This window comes from Henckelia pumila, chromosome 1, assembly GCF_033568475.1.
Source record: "Henckelia pumila isolate YLH828 chromosome 1, ASM3356847v2, whole genome shotgun sequence".
NCBI lineage: Eukaryota > Viridiplantae > Streptophyta > Magnoliopsida > Lamiales > Gesneriaceae > Henckelia > Henckelia pumila.
This window is the reverse complement of record NC_133120.1, coordinates 97,238,176-97,252,593: the sequence shown is the minus strand read 5'-3', so window position 1 is coordinate 97,252,593 and position 14,418 is coordinate 97,238,176. Positions and strand designations below refer to the sequence as shown.

The window sequence follows — 14,418 nt, the reverse complement described above, 5'->3', positions numbered from 1 at the left end:
GGTAAAAATCTCGTAAACGAGTGTCAATCACCTTAGAAATATGAGTGCCAAGGCTTCTGTGAACTCCGCAGCACTTCAAGCATATAAACACTCCAATATTTGCGAACCTGAAGGGGGAAAAGAATAATTGATCGAACCATAACCAGGAACAAATGAATTCTCTTCGAAAGATTTTAGATATCTTCGTCTCCATTCCATCATCACTCTTTTAAAAGCATGACGCTCCTTTCTAGCCAGAACTTTTTGTTTTATTTTTGTTTAAAACAAGCTATCACAACAAATACAGGGACGAAAACCACTTAATCTGGTGTTTGTGATCGCTGATAAAGGGCAAACGCGAGCACCTTGAATCTGTAAGGCCACATCTATGGGGAGGCCAATAACTACATATTTTTTAAGAAAATCAATATCAGTAATTTTGAGTCGAAGTCGTCTCCATCTTTAAGCCTCACAACAAAAACTCGGATAATAATGCCATATGCTATATTTTCTCCTAAGGATTGACAGGAATATAAACAAGTATTCGAGAATGGAATAGAAGTATTTAGTAACTAAAATCACCTGGCATTGTTGACCTGATGAAACTTAATCCAGTAAACATCAGTAAATGACTCGCACTCTTCATCATCCATTGGCTTACATCTGAACAAAATACACCAAAATAATCAAAATATTAATCAATTACTGATACTAAAATTCTGCTTCCACAGAATAAACCTATATTTTTTAGGTGATAACTGACACCAATAAACCCCAAGCACAACAAGATGAATTCTATGGGGAAATAAAGAATAAAAAGAAAACATGATTCAGAAACTGCCCAATTTCCAGTTATTAATAGTGAAACATGCATCCATGTCGAATATCGGATGATTAACAAGCACTCACTCTTCAACTTTGCCATAGGTAGAGAATAAATTTAATAACTCATCACCGCAGCCAAGCTCCGGAACGTTCCTCACAATCAAATATCTGCAGTAAAAGTATTTTGATACCCAATTATTACTTGAGTAAATCCAAAACTAAAACAGAATGAATTTGTGGGGAATAAAAAGTTAGTCACAAACTTGTATTCATCACAAACTGTATACACTCGAACGGCAGGAACCTCATCTTTGTATTTAGGCATTTTCTTACATAATCACGCCTAAAAAATCCCCAATCGCCTTTCGTCAAATTTTTTCCTGAAAAAACAGAGAGGAATACAAGTGGACCTAGAGATCGGGAGCTTGGCCGGAGACATGAGCCTGTACTTAGCTCCATTGCAAGATCCACCTATGCCGCCGGGTAAAGTCGTATCCGGAGCCGCCGCCTGGAAAATGCTTGGGAGTGAGAGAGTGACCGAAAGCCTTCCATCATCGATCCTTCTTCTACAACCGCTCTCGATCTGAAGTCGGCTAGAGTGCTATGGCAGCTAGGGTTTGATAATGGATGGGTGAGAGCGACGAGGAGAGAAACGAGAGACGAGAGATGAAAAGAGAACGAAAGGGTGTTTCTCATTATAACATATTTTAAAAAAATTAATTTTATTAATATATAAAATAATAATACAACGACGGTTTTGTAGAATCCGTTGTCATAGGCCATAAAAAACACGCTCAAAGACAACGGATTTTAAAATCCGTTGTCGTAGGCCATAATCCGTTGTCGTATGACCATAAAAAAACGCCCATCGACAACGAATTTTAATATCCGTTGTCGTAGGCCATAAAAAAAGCACTAATAGACAACAGATTTTAAAATCCGTTGTCGTAGGTCATAATCTGTTGTCGTTCTTTAACAAAATAAGGCAAACGACAACGGATTTTAATAAATCCGTTGTGAAAGCTCATGAGACAACGGTTTTGTGATTAGACGTTGTTGTACATCAAATTTGTTGTAGTGATTGCCAGATTGTTTATGAACATCCCTGCAAAATTAACTACTCCTAGAAAACTTTGGAGTTGTTTTACATCTTTGAGTTTATCCGGAAAATTCTTTACCTTTTCCACAATATGAGGTTGTAGAATTATTCTAGTTTCATCAATCTCAATTCCAAGGAATTCAATTTTTCTTGTTGCTATAACTGCTTTCTTTTCAGATAAAACCAGTCCTTCTTGTGTACAAATTTTAGAAAAAATCTCTAAATGTTTAATATGTTCATCTATGTTTTTTGATGCTATAAGAATATCATCAATATAAACAAATTTGGGGTGCATTAGCCAATCCCATAGGCATAACTTCCCAGATATAATGTCCTTGTGGTGTAGAGAAGGCTGTGAATTTCTTACTGCCTTCTTCCATTCGAATCTGGTAAAATCCAAACTTACAATCAAATTTTGAGAACACTCTAGCATTTCGTACACAGCTAATTAGATGTTCTCTACTGGGTATGAAGTACCCATCAAACTCCAGGATTTTATTAATACCTTGGTAGTTAATAACTAACCTGAGTTTTCCTCTTTTTATTTCACCATGATTTCTGACCAGAAAACCTGGGCTGCTATATGGTGAAACTCCTTCTTTGATTAGACCAAGGTCCAAATGTTCCTTGATAATCATTCGCATATCCCTTTGATCTGTTATGTTCATTGGGATAGGCTTATATCTGACGAATTCATACTCTTTGCCTTCCTTTAGAGTAAGACTGGCTTTGAGTTGATTTCTATCCCACCGTGCCAAAGGATGCTCGTTGTAACTTTCTTTGAGCCTCTTTTTGACATCTTCAAGGGATACCTTATTTTCTAACTCTATATCTCTGTGATTTAGAGTTACTTTGAGAAGCTTCATATCCTCTGTTTGGAGTTCTTGTTTTGTTGTTATTTTCAACATGGTTTCTCCAAACCTTCTTGGATCTTTCATTTTTGGGTGAAAAAGTTGTCCTTTATCACCACGCTGGCTGCGAAATATTATTGGTATTTGTCGATAAAAAGCAACCTTGAGTCGTTGAACGATAATTTTATGATCACAAATTGTAGTGAACACAAGTCTTCTTGACTCATTGTCTTGTGTGTACTTCTTAAACATTTGTAAGAAGTTATTTCCTAACAGGATATCAGCTCCTGTATCATGGAAATAGATTGGTGGTGTCTTTACCTTGTACCAAGGTGTTTGACCTGCTCCTCCTATAAGGATCTCTGCTTGTTTTATTCCTTTGCAAAGAATTAAAATTCTTCGAGAGAAATCTTGTCCAGCAATTTTTGGCAATTCTTCTTCACATTCTTCAGGGAAGACTCCTCTTTTTGTTGTACAAATTCCTGCTCCCGAGTCAATATAAACTGCAAAATATTCAGCCTTATATTGTTCGTACAACATCCCTATTGGAATGTAAATGGAGAAAGGACTTGTTGTCATTTTTTAAAGGGATTACTAAATGGCCCCGCCATTTTTAACATACTGTGTTGTAACTCAGTAGTCCGATTAAGACTGTTTACCTTTAGTTTTCCTAAGGCCTCAGAAGGTAGAGTATGGTTACTCATTTTCGCTTCTTCAATGCGTTCTAGTAAATCATGTTCATGACTTACTAATTTCAACAATTGCTTCTTCCTCTGTTTGTAAACAGAGTTTTCGAATCTGATTAAGGGATTGTTCTTTATCCAATTCTCTTGGTTTTTCATCTTGTAGAATTCTTATTGAATCCTCCAAGTCTTTTCTTTTGCCATAAACTCTATTCCTTTTTCAAGGCGTTTACATGGTTTATGGTCCTCCAGAAACTCTAGGCCAAGAATGAGCTGATCCACTTCTTTTCCTGAAATTCCACAGATTTGAACTTCCAATTTTCCAATATTTATTAATCCTTGGTAAGTTCCTGTTACCTGCTGCTCTAAATAGTAAATCGAGTTACAAGAAAATTGGTTCCTGTGACTTGTAATTTCGAATACTATTTTGACTTCTTTCCATCCTTCTGGAGATCTAAGTTTTCCTATTATTGAAAACTCCTTTTCTTCTGGTGGAATTTCCTGAATAGGAGATTTTTCCCACCTTCGACTTGTCATTCGGTAACCTTGGAAAGATAACCTTCGGGGTTCAATTTTTAGATCTCTGTACAGAACCGGTTTATCTTGTATTTGAATGTCTGTTTCCTGAATTAAAGGAAACTCGATTCTTTTCGGGTATATTGCTTGAGCAACTTTTCCAAAGATTTCTGGAATTTCAATAAACTCATTTCTAATAAATAATTCAGAATGGTGCGTATTAGAAAGAGCATATGAAATTTGATAAGTAATAGAATATGGTCTATTACCTTCCTTCATTAATCTTTTTTCCTTGAAGTTTTGATGCAACGTCAAGGCTCGACTAAAGTCTCTGTCAGCTAAATTGTAGGCTATTCTTGGATAAATAACTCCTACAATTTTTCCTGCACATAGATTTCATGAGATCGTACCCAGAACAGCATCTTGGATATTCCTCATTCTTTTATCACATACTACGATATCTATGGGTGAATCTATTCCTTCTTTAAAAGTTGCCTTGATCATTATTTGAATTGCTCCAATATGAATCCAAGACATCGTTCTTGCTACCTCACTTTTCAGCTTTTGTAATTCCTCTCTTACTTCTTCAAAAGGAATTAACTGCATCTCTATTTGATTACTTGTTAACTCCATCGGGATTGCCATTTCCCTTCTGGATACTTTGTAAATCAAATGATGTCTTCTTTGTCTCAGCCCTAGGTTGCCTAAGACCCTCTCTACTTGTCCTGCCGAAAATCCTTGGTACTTCTGTAATGTTGGATTTTCTCTCATAATCCTTTGGACCATATTATGAGATATCGTGGTTTGACTAAAAAATCCAGCCAAACTCTCATGTATTTCGTGTCAAAACACTTCTTCTTTATTCTGATTCTGATTCTGATTCATCTTCAGATTCATCTTGGCTAAACAATGTTTTTGGATGGCTGAGAGACTTACGTGTCACACAAGAACCAGAGAACTGGGTATGAAGGGGGAAGACGGCGGCATCCAGAGACGGAGAAGCTCATTCTAAATTCGTTCTTGTTTCTCTTTCATAATATATTTTTGTTTTGATGGATTGTTGGAAGAACATGCTAATTAGTTTTATTTTTAAGTTCATCATGAACTAATTTCTTAGTCTAGGAGAAAGACATATCTTGACTTGAACTCATGATTTTGATGTTTTGATTTATGTATTTGAATTCTTCGCACGGTTTATTTGTGTTTTCCTTTTTTTAATGATTTCAATTTACTGACCATAGATGGAATGATTTATTGTTTACAATATATCACTCGAGAGAGGGGATTTTAAATACGACATAGGAAAACACATCATTGGTGTTTATATTGTTCGAGAGACATATAACTCCATAAAAGTTACTAGAAGAATTACTGCGCTATTTACCGGATTTAATAGTTAAACTTAGATAGAAATATTGAGTTTAATATTAGATACGAACTTGTGCTTAACACTTGAGAAAGAGAGTAAAAAATAATTATTGAAGTCACTAGAATAATTGCTGCGCTATTTATCGGATTTAATAGTTAAACTTGGATAGAAATATTGAGTTTAATATTAGATACGAACTTGTGCTTAACACTTGAGAAAGAGAGTAAAAAATAATACGAATTCTTGGATAATAAACTAAAAGAATTTATAATTAAGAAATCATTAGGAATAAATCGTGGTGGATAGTCAAGTGAAGTTGAACCTCTAGAATTTGTCTCCATTGAATTTTCGTCTTGCGAACTCATCGTACGTTAACTAATTTTATTTATTGCAATTTTTAGTTAATCAAATTCAAACCATCATCGTAGCTCTAAATAAGATTGAGATTTTATTAGTTGCAAATATTTAATATAATATCATTTTATTCATTCTCTATTGGATCGACTTGGACTTAACTCCTATATTATAACTTGACAGTACCGTACGTTTGCGAGCTAAAATCTCGCAACAATAGTTGACAATTAAATTGAAAGTGAGTTCCGCGGTTGCTTTCTTTAGGGGAGAGTTTGAAAAATGACCTTGGTCAACCAAATTTTTTGATTTATGACCTTCTTTCAAAAAAACTTTGCAAAATAACCTTCAAATACAAAAAAAAATGCAAAAAACAAAACAAAGGAAAAATTTGAGGAGGTTATATTTTCAAATCATGATTAAACGGAGGTTATTTAGTTAAATAAATCCTTTTTTTTTCATCTTTCTTTCTTCTTTCTTTCTTTATTAGGGTCAGCTAAGTGAAAATATTGGCTATAATTCTAGAAATGACTTTTGGTTTCCCTCTGATTTGGTTATTACCTTCACGACACGAAATAAAGTTAATTACATGAGACTTAGGTTCAAGATTTGACTTTCCATATTATAGCATATTGTTTGCTTCATAATTCTGGAGGTTTAGGTGTGAAACAAATTAATATCATTACATTAAGTAGTCATATACCCAAAATTCTGCAGATGACTAATATATTCAGGCCTGAGTAGAACTTAAAAAGTTGGGCCCCAATTAAGATAATAAAATATCTTTTTAATTTTTTTCCCTTTTGATTTTGATTAAATAGGGTTTTTCAAAGTTAAAATTATGACGTATCGACTCAATTACAAAAATAAATAATGTTTTTGTGCAATTGTTTGCCGAATATATACCTAAAAAATGTTATATTTGTTGAAAATATATTATTTTATTATTGTTGAATATTGAATGTTGAATATTGAGTTGTAAAATGTGTAAAATTAGTGTGTGATGATGTAGATGATGATGTTTAAATTTTTGGACTAATCTCAAATGTGGATCTATAAATAGGTCTTTATTTGTGATGAAAAATACAATTGAGTTGAGAGAAAAATATTATAAAGTGTAGAGTTTGATATATTTTGAGTTTTGGAGTTTTTACTTTTTACCATAAATTTTTACTTTTTCACAACACGTTATCAGCACGATCGCTCGAAGGTTATCTATAATTTCCGACGTTCCAAAATACAAGAAGAAGTTAAAAAAATTCAACAAGTAAGAATTTTTATTTTACTGTTTATATATTTTTATTATGTATATATTAATATATAATATCATGTTATGAAAAAAAATAAGTTTTTTTCAAAACTTGATAAATCCTGGAAGGATGTTAAGACGACATCCCACACTCCCGGTAAGGGATACGACAAGTATAAAAGCTTCTAAAGTTTTTAAACAATAACGTGATATATATTTATTATGTATATATATTAACTGTATTAATATATAATTTTTTGTTATTATATAAAAGGTTGTCTATGACACTGACCTTATAATAACGTGATATGATATATATTATTGTGTATTTATATACTAACCATATTCGTATAATCTCATGTTATTATATAAAAGGTTGTCTACGACACCGATCTTATAATAATGTGATATGATATACTATACCTGAATTTATACTAACTATATTGGTATAATTTCATAATATTATATAAAATGTTGTCTACGACACCAATCTTATAATAATGTGATATGATATACATAATTATTTAATTATAATTATCATTATATGCATTGCATCATTATCACAAATTTTTATTCAACACATAATTATTTTTTTTCTTACCCCCAACGGTCACAAACGGTCATAAACGGCTAGTTTTTTGCCTATAAATATGTTCACTCAAACTCATTTTCAATCACACCAAAATTCATTCTTCATCTCAAAACATTTTCTCCTCGGTTTTTTTCGAAAAAGAAGAAGATGGAGTTTTTAGCTTTTCTAAGGATATTTTTCATAACGATTATGATCATCATGCTCACGAGTTTTGTACTCACCAGCGATTTTCCACCACATGATTTTTTTCTATTTGTACACATACTTGTACTCATCGTTTATCCATTATTTTGTATTGTCATATTAATGGAAATTAACTAATAAAATACATTGTTATTTTTTTAGTACCACTATGTCAAACTTGGCAAAGCTTGAATTCGTTGCACTCGATATCACTGGAAAAAATTATATGTCATGGACTCTTGATGTTGAGATGCATCTTGAGTCATTGGGTCTAAGTGAAAGCATCAAAGAAAATAATATATCAACCTCACAAGATAAAGCAAAAACTATGATTTTTTTGCGCCGACATCTTGATGAAGGGTTGAAATGTGAGTTTCTCACAGAAAAAGACCCAATGATTTTATGGAAAGGGTTGAAAGAAAGATTTGAGCATATAAGGGAAGTGAATACTCCCGACCGCCCGTGATGAATGGAATACATTGAGATTCCAAGACTTTAAAAAAGTCAGTGATTATAATTCTGCGATATATCGAATAGTCTCGCAATTAAAATTCTGTGGACTTGAAGTCACAGAGATGGAAATGCTTGAGAAAACATTTTCCACTTTTCACGCATCAAATAGAACTCTACAATAACTGAATAGAGTGCGTGGTTTTACGATATATTTTGAACTCATTACATGTCTTTTTGTGGCGAAAAAGAACAACGAATTGTTAATGAGAAATCATCAATCCCGACCCACTAGATCAACGGCATTTCCTGAAGCAAATATCGTAATTAAAAATGAAAACCAAAATCATAGACATAGACAAGATTTTGGTCGTGGACGAGGTCGAGGACGTGGGCGTGGACGTGGATGTGGACGTGGACGTAGAAATGACCGTGGTCGTGGACGCGGTCATGGATATGAAAATAATCGAGATAGTTATTCCAGTAACTCATCTCAAAAGAGCGTCACACACCACCCACTAAAAAGGCAGCATGAAAACATGAGTGAAAATGAAAATCACTCAAAAAGAACCGAGAGTGTTTGTTATAGATGTGGCACTCCGGGACATTGGTCACGTACTTGTCGAGCCCCCGAACACCTTTGTAAGCTCTATAAAGAATCGATAAAGGGGAAAGAAAAAGAAACCAATTTTGTTGAAAATAGTGACCATTTAATTGGTTCAACTAGTTTTAGTGCTGCAGATTTTATGAATGATTTCGAAGACAATAATTAAAAGATTGGTGGGCTAGATTGTAACAAATTTGTATTTTTTTCATGCACTCTTGTATTATAAAGCATGTTACATTTTTGCATTTGTATTGTACTTATTTTTTATTTATTGCATTTTTGTGAAGTTTGATATGGAAAATGCTACGAGCAAACATGAAAATAATATCATGGTAATTTTCATACCGGATAGTGGTACAACGCACACTATTCTGCGAGATGAAAGATATTTCTTGGAACTAAAACCAACAAAAATAATGGTGAATATAATATCAGGTCCTGTAGATGTAGTAACCCGGAAACCATTTTAAGATAATAATATGTTAAACATGATTAAGGGTTGGTAATTGATCTATTTCGGAGTGTTATTGGACTTCGGAAGAGGAATTTGGGCTTTTGACTTCGGGCCAGATCGGAAGCTCCGATCCCAGTTCGGAAGCTCCGATCCTGACCACTTCGGAAGCAGATCGGATGCACGGAGATCGGACGTTCCGATCAGGAACGGAGGTTCCGATCTCAGCCAGCCAGCAATGCTCGATGACTCAGCCGTGAGTTTTGACAAGTGTTGATCGGGGGTTCGATCGGAAGTTCCGATCCCGGAACGGTGGTTCCGATCCCGATGTGTCGGACATGCACAGAATGAGCTGGAATCGGAAGCTCCGATCCCGAGATCGGTGGTTCCGATCGTTGCCGAGATTTTGGCTATAAATAGGGCTCATTTGCTTCAGTTTTGAAATACGAATTCCCGCGTTTCCTTCTTCAGTTATATAGTGTGAGATATACACTTGAGGGCCCTATCAGTTATAATAGAGGTTCTGGAATAACCAAGGTGTGGTTATAGTCATCCGGGACTAGCGACTCCAAAGGGCTAACTACGGACGAAGGTATGGTCCGGGAATCTATTTAAGTTTTGGGAGTACTTATTAGCTTAGTTAAGGCTTATAGAATTTATGTAGTGATACGGTGAATTTTTGAATATAGGCTTGGAACCTATGATCCTATTATACTTGAACTAGCCTAGAGGTACGTACACATTGACTGAGATTGCCAGCGAGTATACATGTTTATATGTTGCATTTATTTGGCATTATTATATGGCATGATGTATGATTTACCGTTTTCTATACTCATATGTCATGTGCATATACACGTTGAGCCTATTCCTTGTTATACCTAATTATAGAGCCGCTCAGCTCTATACTCGATAGTCTGTCACTGAGAGTACCGCGACGGCGGGGGCATTTATGTCTGTCTACTCTGGTGTACTAGACGAGTGTGGTTGCACCCAGAGGTTGATCCGTGCGGTGGCAGCACTCATGTGGCGCCGGTTCTGAGCATGACTTTTCAGATGACCCTGTACCAGTCATCATGTTGCATGCATTATACACATATGTTTACTCATGTCTATGTACTGGGCGTAGCGCTCACGTCCTAGTTGTTATCTTGGACACCCTATTCTATGGGGCAGGTCGCAGGATGGACGGAGCTGGTAGTTCAAGGCAGGACTAGGGAGCAGGAGCTTTGAAAGTTTTTATACAGCACGATTTATTAGCTGTATAATGTTTACTTTTAAGAATTTCGATATGGTTGTATCACTACAGATTTAAGCCTGGATTATATTACTAAGCTGATATGTAAATTATGGATTACGTTTCCGCACGTTTTTACTCTGTTAAGTATTTTGCTGTATTTAAGTTTAATGCATGCTATTAGTTGCCAGTTAGTAGGTGATTCCATGCAGGGTCACTATATTTTTGGTATCAGAGCATGCATAGATTTTGGGATTAGTACTTGGGATTTAGTTTAGTCTTGAGTAATTCTTGCGCATTTGGGATTTTAATGTGCAATTCTTTTCAGGATATGGCTAACGAGAGTCACGGTAGTGTTGGCCAGGGAAGTGGTCATCATCATCGTCGCCATCATCATCATGATGATCAACATCGTCCTCATGAGGGTCGACGTCGCTATACTATTAATAAGTTTATGCAGGTAGGACCGAAACCCTTAGTGGGAGGCGAGAATCCTGAACAAGCTAGAAGCTGGATGTCTAAACTTGAGAGCACGTTCCGAGCTTTTGAGTGTACTGAGGAGCAGAAATTGGAAGTTCTAGAATTCGTTCTAGAGGATAGAGCACGTTTTTGGTGGGATGCCAAGGTTGCTCAGGCACGTACTGAGAGAGGACAGGTGACTTGGGGGGATTTCTGTCGGGAGTTTCAGAAATTGTATTTTCCTCCGGCTGTTCGCCAAGCACGATCTATGGAGTTGCTTACTTTGAGGCAAGGATCAATGACTATTGATCAGTATCAACAGCGATTTCTTGATCTGCTACCTTTCAGTCCTCATATCAATGAGAGTGATGCGTCGAAATATGATATCTTTTTGCAAGGACTGAACCAAGATATCTACTCTCAGGTTGTCGTCTGTGATGACCCGGTGTCTTATGAGACTTTGGTGAACCGTTGCCGTCTTGTGGAGACCAGCAACAGGCGTGGACAATTGATGATGTCAGCACAGCCTAGTGGATTTGTTGAGCCTCGAGCTCAATCTGTTGTGCCATCTGTACCTACGTCTTCTTCTACTCCTACTACTTCGTCTGGTTCTCGTGGTTCACGAGGTATGTTCTGTTTTGGGAAGAAGAAGAAGAAGGAGGAGTTTTGTAGCCACTGTGGTGGGAAGCATCCTGCAGCTTCATGTCGGAGAGCTACTGGTGCTTGTTATATTTGTGGGCAGCAGGGACATCTGCGGAGAGATTGTCCTCAGCGCATGGGTTCTGCTAGTGGATCGGGATCACAAGTTGGATCTCAAGCTTCTATTTTTCCACGTCAGCAGCCAGCACCACAAAGTTCTTCTGGTTATCGTCCCCAGACTCAAGGGCAGGTGTTTGCTCTGTCTCAGGAGCAGGCTACTGAGGGAAGCGATCGCATGTTGGCAGGTAACTTCTTGTTATGTGGTATTCCTGCACTTGTATTAATTGATACTGGAGCATCGCATTCCTTTATTTCTAGTCGCTTCGTTAAGAGACATAGATTACCTTATGTATCATTAGATATGGATTTAGTTGTATCTACTCCGTTGGAGGAAGAGATAGTAACTAAGCGTCTAGTGATGGGTTGCCTTCTGGAGTTTGAGGGTAATGTGTTATCGGCTAATTTGATGATATTAGCGATGACGGATTTTGATTGTATCTTGGGAATAGATATGCTGACTTTGTATCACGCTACTGTGGATTGTTATCAGCGTCTGGTACAGTTTCATCCCGTTGAGGGTGATAGCTGGTACTTTTATGGTGAGGGTGCGCGACCTCCGATGCCACTTGTTTCGGCTCTGAAGGCATGTCATGTCTTGGAGTCAGGTGGGGAGGGCTACCTCATCTATGCAGTTGATATGTCCATGAGTAGTACGGGTATTGATCAGCTACCGGTTGTCAGCGAGTTTCCTGACGTATTCCCTGATGAGATTCCTGGTTTTCCTCCGGTTCGAGAGGTTGAATTTGGTATTGATCTTGTACCAGGAACTACGCCTATATCCCGAGCACCTTATCGTCTGGCACCGTCAGAGATGAGGGAATTGAAACAGCAGTTGCAAGATCTGCTTGATAAGGGATATATTCGTCCGAGTGTTTCTCCATGGGGAGCACCTGTTTTGTTTGTCAAAAATGAGGATGGATCGATGCGATTATGTATTGATTACAGGCAGTTGAATCGTGTCACCATCAAGAATAAGTATCCTTTGCCGCGGATTGATGATCTGTTCGATCAACTACAGGGTACTTCTGTTTATTCGAAGATAGATCTGAGATCTGGATACCATCAGATGCGGGTACGAGACTCAGATATATCTACGACTGCTTTCAGGACCAGATACGGACATTATGAGTTTCTGGTGATGCCATTCGGTTTGACGAATGCACCGGCAGTCTTTATGAATCTGATGAATCAGGTATTTCGAGATTATCTGGATAGATTTGTCATCGTCTTCATAGATGATATTCTTGTTTATTCTCATGACAAGGATGAGCATGCACAGCATTTGAGGATTGTTCTACAGACGTTACGAGATAAGCAGCTATATGCGAAATTGAGCAAATGTGAATTCTGGCTTGATCGGGTAGTATTTCTCGGTCATGTGATTTCTAATGAAGGGATATCTGTTGATCCTAGTAAGATAGAGGCAGTGCTGAACTGGTCTCGACCGACGACGGTTGCTGAGATTCATAGTTTCTTGGGTCTAGCGGGATATTACCGTCGGTTCATCGAGAATTTTTCACAGTTGGCAAGGCCTTTGACTCAGCTTACACGGAAAGATGTTACCTTCATTTGGTCCTCGGATTGTGAGGAGTCATTTCACGAGCTGCGTAGACGTCTTACTACTGCACCTGTGCTAGCTCTACCTTCTGGATCAGGAGGTTATGTTGTCTATACTGATGCCTCTGGTCAGGGGTTAGGATGTGTGTTGACACAGCATGGACATGTTATTGCCTATGCTTCTCGACAGTTGAAGACGCATGAGAATAACTATCCAGTGCATGATCTCGAGTTAGCCGCCATTGTATTTGCGCTCAAGATTTGGAGACATTATCTTTATGGCGAGAAATTTGAGATATTTACGGATCACAAGAGTTTGAAGTATTTATTCACTCAGGCAGAGTTGAATATGCGACAGAGACGCTGGATGGATCTCCTGAAGGATTATGATTGTGAAATCAAATATCATCCAGGTTCTGCTAATCTTACTGCTGATGCCTTGAGTCGGCAGGTGAGACTGTCTGCACTTCAGACTAATGAAATATCTCATATGATTCAAGAATGCTGTTCATTGAGTTTTACGCTCAAGCACAAGAAAGGGAGGAATGGGATTCGTTTGTATACTATTCTATCTGAGCCAGCATTGTATTCTCGGATCAGAGATGCTCAGATATCTGATGTTAAGACTCAGCGATTGGCACGTCTAGCCAATGGAGTTAATACATCTGGATTCCATTTTCAGGCAGATGGTTTATTGTGCCTATCCAATAGAGTGGTTGTACCTAATGTTGCAGAGCTCAGGAATGATATTCTATCTCAAGCTCACAGGAGTCGATTATCAGTTCATCCTGGAAGTATGAAAATGTATAAGGACTTGCGAACTAGATTCTGGTGGAAGGGAATGAAGCGAAGTGTTTATCAGTTTGTTTCGAGATGTTTGGTTTGTCAACAGGTCAAGGCTGAACATCGACGACCAGGTGGATTACTGCAGAATCTTGAGATTCCCGAATGGAAGTGGGAGCACGTAACTATGGATTTTGTCACCCACTTGCCTATGACATCACGTCAGTGTGATGCTATCTGGGTCGTTGTTGACCGTTTGACAAAATCAGCACATTTCATTCCTTATAACCGTGAGTATTCTTATGATCGCATGGCACGCTTATATATCCAGGAGATTGTGCGATTACATGGGATTCCAGTGAGTATTGTCAGTGATAGAGATCCGCGATTTACTTCACGTTTTTGGGGTAGTTTTCAG

The 14,418-nt window shown here is 37.3% G+C and overlaps 1 long non-coding RNA gene across 1 annotated transcript; it reads right to left on the bottom strand.

The window, feature by feature from the left end:
* Positions 1-559: 559 nt before the first annotated feature.
* Positions 560-1,164, bottom strand: LOC140878387 (uncharacterized). The gene is made up of 3 exons (XR_012149333.1): positions 1,068-1,164; positions 889-972; positions 560-642 (listed from the first exon to the last, which is right to left on the bottom strand). It is a non-coding gene; the product is annotated as an uncharacterized lncRNA (long non-coding RNA).
* Positions 1,165-14,418: the final 13,254 nt, after the last annotated feature.